Consider the following 6,668-nt stretch of genomic DNA (forward strand, 5'->3'; position numbering starts at 1 on the left):
GATTGTCGTAGACCATATAATGACTTTAGTAACTTGCAGCATTGATTTGGGCGAGGAGATGTGAATCCGGGTAGCAAAGTCATGTAAACATCTTCAAAAAGATCCCCATGTAAGAAAACATTATTGACATCTAACTTATGTATGGACCAATACTTCATAGAGGCCAATGCCAAAACTAATCTGATGGTTATTCTAGATAGTATGGGAGATGTTCATTTTGTAACTCAATAGCCGATTGTACACATTGTACAAATAGTTCATTATCTCTCTAGCGGGACTCAATTTATATAGGGTAAACACTCACATGCATTAATTGTGTTTATGTAAAGTTAAAATTAAAAATTGTTAGATATAATTTTTAAATATTAGATTCACATAAAGATAATTACATATAAGTTTTTATCTATATATATATATATGGTAGGTTCTAAAAATTAGAGTTTAAAAAATTAGGGTTTATAGATTATATTTAGATAGACTAAGATAATGGAAGGCATTTAAAAATTAAAATTTGAAGAATTGGGTCGGGAGATCTAAAATGAAGTGGGCTTTAACAAGCTTCCTTGCGAGTGATTTTTGTCCCTTTTGTTTTCTTTTTCTTTATATTGTGCTTTGGGCAGATCACAAGCTATAAATGAAAAAGAAAAGGTGAGCCCAAAAAGGAATAAGAGAAGGGGTTGTCATTTCAATAAAGGTAGCTAGTCAACGGGTTGTCATTTCATCGGGTTGCAATGTGTGATAAATGTACGAGAGAGTATGTGAAAAAAATAAATGAACGCAGTTCCAGACAATGAATACTTCTTTTCAGTAATATCATTTACATTTATCAATCAAACGATAGAGTAATACAATATAAGTAAATGCTATGTTGTCTAAAAGGTGATGACTATTTATTAAAAAAAGTTAAAAAATAATATTTAATTTAAAAGATATAACAATAAATAATTTTTAAAAAATCAAAACTTACTACAAAAAGTAAGTTAGGCAAAATTTAGACACTAACTTATAGACACCATAGAATTGGTCTACAATATATGTATCACTTTTGTGTATATTTTTCTACTATAAAAAATTATACAAAAAATAATATAAATGTAATCTTTCATATTTAAGTGTCATTTGTTTAAAATTTTAAGTCAAAATTACTTAAGTCCAACCATTTAAAAGTATCACAAAGTTTGTTTTTCATTTTAAAATGCAGCCACTTAAAAGAGATATTCTCTACATCCAAAAAATTTGAATATCCAAGTTCATCCAAGTGATTTTAGGTTACGCGCTTTTCTCGCTTTCTTCTTCCCTCACGCTTCTTCTCTTCTCTTCTTCTCTTCTCCTCCACGCTTCTTCTTCTCACGCTCGTTTATGCACGGAACGTCTTCTTCTTTTTCGCATTCCTCCTCCTCCTAATTCTCCTTCTTCTTTTTCGCGTTCCTTCTTCTTCACGTGTTTTCTCCTTATCGTCATTCTTTTGTTGTTGTTGCTGCTGTACTTTTTTGTCTTTTCCTTCTCTTTCTGGTGAAGAAGCAGTAGAAGGTGATGAAGAAGAGTTTTGAATTGTGTAGAACAGAAATAAAACGAAATGATCAACACCACTGAACCGAATGCCAATCATGTGCTAAATAAAACGTGATAAACATTCAATCAGCAAGAAAAATATTTCTGCATGCACAAGGACTCAACTGAGCACACTAACAATCAAGTGAATCAAAATGAGCAACTCCACTAAACCAACACTATTGATGTTATGAATAAAACGTGATCAACATTATTTAATCATCAAGAAAAATATTTCTACATGTACAAAGATTCAACTGAACACACTAACAATCAAGTGAATCAAAATGAGCAACTCCACTGAACCAATCAACATTCATGTGCTGAATTAAACATCATAAATATTAAATCATCAAGAATAGCATTTTTCCATGTAAAAGAAGTCAACTGAACACATAACAATCAGGTGAATCGAAATGACCAATACCACTGAACCAAACATCAATCATGTGCTAAATAAAACGTGATAAACATTCAATCAGCAAGAAAAATATTTTTGCATGTACAAGGACTCAACTGAACACATTAACAATCAAGTGAATAAAAATGAGCAACTCCATTGAACCAAGCAACATTCATATGCTGAATAAAACGTCATAAATATTAAATCATCAAGAAAAGTATTTTTTCATGTAAAAGAAGTCAACTGAACACATAACAATCAGGTGAACCGAAATTACCAACACCACTGAACCGAACACCAATCATGTGCTGAATAAAACGTGATAAACATTCAATCAGTAAGAAAAATATTTCTGCATGCACAAGGCTCAACTGAATACATTAACAATCAAGTGAATGAAAATGAGTAACTTCACTTAATTAAGCAAAATGTTGGTGTTGTTGGTGATGACTATAACGAAAGAAGAAGAAGAACCTACGTGCGCAAATTTAAAAGAAGAAAGAGGAGGAGGAAGAGAAGAAGGAGGAAGCTACATTAACAATCAAGTGAATCAAAATGAGTAACTCCATTTAATTAAGCAAAATGTTAGTGTTATTGGTGATGACTATAATGAAAGAAGAAGAAGAACCTATGTGCGCAAATTTAAAAGAAGAAGGAGGAGGAGGAAGAGGAGGAGGAAGAGAAGAAGGAGGAAACGGAAAAGGAAAAGACGAAGATGAAGACGAAGACGAAGAATTGCGTTATGAAACACGCGTGTGATCACGCTCCTTTAATGAAAGTGATTTTTCTTGGTGTTAGGCCTACTTGGATAAACTTGAATAAAAAAAATACTTGAATGTGTAGCAAATCTCGACCTAAAGCAACTGAAATCTATCGTTTATATTCAAAGATTTGGGAAAGCTCCGAGTGGAATTTTTGTTGATTTTCCGATGTGTTTCGGACATATACTCGTACAACAAGTCAAAATTTATAGTAAGTAGATTGAAGATACAATTCATTAGTATTACTATGGCTACTGTTCCGTTCGGGTCAATCCGAGGTATATGTCTCCCAGCGAGGCTGCTTGTCTGTTGGCGGAGCTATATGTCGTCTGGAAGGTAGCCTTCAGAAATGACCTCGGTATGGTGGAGCACGGCGGCGGGAGCACCTGCAAAAAGTACTCCGACGCTCAAGTAAGTATGTGAACTATAAGAGATGAGAGTAAGGAATTAGAGTGAGTTTCTTGACCTGTTTTTCCTGGGCTATTGGGATTGGTTTTATAGGTGAACGAAGTGCCTTCTATTGTTTTCTTGTTCCGATAATAGTGGCTTAGATAGTGAGTTCCGTTGCTGTTGGTAACGGTTAGTGGATAGTGTTTGACTTGTGCACAATTTTGGTCAAGTGGTTACCTCAGATATGGTTGTTCGTTTCTGGACTTTATGGTCGGTCTGAGTTCTGATCTTATCTCCGAGTTTATGGGGTACACATCATAGCCCCCAAGCTTGTCTGTCTCTGTGTTTTAGGGGGCAGGCAAGCTTTCTACGTTTGGTGTTTTTGTTGATTTTTTGTTTAAGTTGGGCTTTGTTTGTTGGGCCCATGTTTTGGAGGTCAAGGGGGAGTCAAGGGGTTTTTTATCTTGCTTGGCGCGCTGCGATTAATGTGCTTCCCCTGCGTTTGGTTTTTCAAGGTTTGTAACAGTTATGTTTTAATTTCCCACTAAGTTAGTGGGCCTGGTAATAGTATTTGGTTTGTAGTTTTGGAACTGGTACTCTGTTTCTTCATCTTCTGTCATTCATATCTTCGAGTATGACTTCCAAAGGTTAGTTCTTTCTTCATTCACTGTTTATTTTTGTTTTTGTTATGGCGAGAGAGAAAGATAAGAAAACGACTGTTGAGGAGAAGAAAGATAACCCATATCATTGGGTTCATGACGATGTGAAGACTCGATCGTCTTCGTATGTTGATCCTTCGTCGCTGCATGAGCTTGAGGGTTTGGTTTTCATAAGAGAGGGTTCTGGTATAGGTGTTGAGTTGCTTCACTGTTTGAGTGATGATAGGGTATTTGAGAGGAGAGGGGATTTGGAGTATTTTTATATGTACACGCCTTGTCTGTTGGAGTTAGATGTTAAATTTTCCTTTTCTTCCTTTGAATGCGACGTACTGACCTAATTGAATTGTGCACCGTCTCAGCTACACCCAGATTCTTGGGCGTTTCTTCGTGCTTTCGAGTGTCTGATAGAATTCTTGTCGTTTTCTTGTTCCTTTCCTTTATTTTTCTCACTGTTTCAGTCTAAGGGGGTTAGGAGGGGACAGTGGGTATGTTTGAGTAGTTACCCTGGTCGTTCTTTGTTCTTACTTTATAAATCTTCCTTTAAAAATTTTAAATCATTGTTTGTAAAAGTCCGGTTGAAGGAGGCCGATTACCCTTTCTATTTTGATGACGAGCTTATAGAGAGGTTTCCGCTGTATTGGTGTTCGGAGCCCTGTCAGATTCTTGAGGCTACTGAGCATAGTGTGGAGGAGGAATGTGTGCTAGAGTTTTTGATAGAGTATTTTGCTGATGGGGTGTGTTTGTCTATTCCTGAACTCCTACGTTTGCATGATGCTGGTGACAATGAGGGTCTGAGGTCCTATATAGGTAACGATAGTTGTTGTCTTTTTTGTTGTTTATTTGCTTTATTTATCTGACTGCTTTTCTGACTGCTTTTCTCTGCACAGGTGGGCGAGCTCCTTTACTTGATCCTTCCTGATTTCAATCCTTTTTGAAGAAGAAAAAGAAAAGGACACTGGTGTCTCTGGGATTGTGAAGGAGGCTGGTAGGGAAGCTACTTAGTCCGCTGCTCAGCCTACCTCATCGTTCAAGAGGAAAAGGGTGGAAACTGATCAGTCCCTCGAAGTTATTTCTGAGGGTGAAAAGGATGTGGCTGGTGGTGGTAGGTCTGTGTTTGATCGTCAGAGGCGACTCCATGGGTTCATACCTGGGACGAACACTCACTCTTTGTGGAGCGATCAATTTCCTATTGCCGAGCTATCAGACAGGGTTTCCCAATATCCTGGTGATATGCTTATGACTCGCCACATTGGTACGGAGGGCCTAGGAAAATTCATTCAGGTCGGTTTCTGTGTTATGATCGTCTTTCTTTTTTGCTTTTATTTTCTCTTTGTTCATATCCTTTGTGATTTTCAGATCGTTGCCTCACGCCTCATGTGTGTTGGTCGTACTACTGAATTAGTTGGAGCTGAACAGCAGCTTGCTGTGGGGAGGGTTACTGATCTGGAAAAGTCGTTGAAGGAAAAGGATATTGCTATGGAGAAGGTTTTGCAGGAGAATGCCGAGGTGTCAGCGAAGATGAAGTCGTTTGAAGACGAGATTAAGGATAGTGATTTAGCCAAAGGGTAGCTGACCTCCCGAGTTCATGAACTGGAGGAATTGGGAATGAAAATGTTTGCTTCTGGTTTTGATCGAGCTGTTAGTCAGATTGCTGCTTTGGCACCTGAATTTGATTGTGCTCGGATGGACGTGACAAAGGTCGTCATTGATAGGAAGTTGGTGGTGGATGGCATTGTGGAGGACCATGACAAGAACGCCCCTCCTCTTTGAGTTGTTTTTATTTATGTGTTTGGACATGTTTTGTTTGTAATGATAACTTATTTTGTTTTGTCCGGCCGAGCTTTGGTCGGTTTGATGTTTTGTGAACACTTGGTTCTTGTTTTGACTTAAAGTATGCGTTGACCGTGTTTAGGTCACCTTGATGATATAGTTATTTTGATAGAATGGTGCACTAAATAGTAGTGTAAGATAGGTGAACAAATAATTGGTTGCATTTGTTTGATTTAGGTGTCCGGCCTCATTAAAACCCTCCTTAGGTAAAAACCATTTTGGGAGAAAAAACCTCTAAGGGGGAAAAAGAATACATTCATTCGCATAATGTACAATTTTATGATCTGTACAACTTTAGTGAAGAGATGTTCCAATTCCCTGAAATTGGATTGCCTTGTAATGTTTGTAACTGGTAAGCCCCCATTCCGAGCACTCTAGATACTCGAAATGGTCCCTCCCAGTTTGCGGCGAGCTTTCCATGTGAAGGAGGTCGTCTGGCTTCTTCTGTTCGTCTGAGGACTAAGTCACCCTCCTCGAATGTCCTTGGCACCACTTTTTTATTGTGCTTTCTTTCTGCCAGTTGTTTCTGAGCTCTTTGTTTAATGGCGGCAATTTCCCAGTCCTCTTCTGTGAGGTCAAGCTCGGCATTTCTTGCGTTTATGTTATGTTGTTCGTCGTATAGTTAGGCTCTTAGTGTGTGGATTCTGACCTCTACCGGGATTAATGCTTCCGACCCATAGACTAGCTTGAAGGGTGTTTCGCCCGTTGTTGTTTATATTGTGGTGTTGTAACTCCACAATACTTATGGTATTAGCTCCGCCCATTCTCCTTTTGCATTATCGAGATTTTTCTTTACTTCCTGCAGTATAACTTGGTTAGCAGCTTCGGCTTGCCCATTGTTTTGTGGGTGTTCGATCGAGCTAAAATGATGCTGAATATTAAAATTTTTTAGAAATGAGCCGAGCTTGTTATGTGTAAATTACCTACCATTGTCTGATATTATTTCCTTTGGTATTCCGAATCGACATATGATATTTTTCCAAATGAAAGATCGTACTTTTTCGGCTGTTATTCTTGCTAATGGCTGTGCGTCTATCCATTTTGAGAAATAGTCTATTGATACTAGGAGAAATT

The sequence above is a fragment of the Arachis ipaensis genome, chromosome B10 (genome assembly GCF_059453495.1).
Source record: "Arachis ipaensis isolate K30076 ecotype BB chromosome B10, ASM5945349v1, whole genome shotgun sequence".
In the NCBI taxonomy this organism is placed as follows: domain Eukaryota; kingdom Viridiplantae; phylum Streptophyta; class Magnoliopsida; order Fabales; family Fabaceae; genus Arachis; species Arachis ipaensis.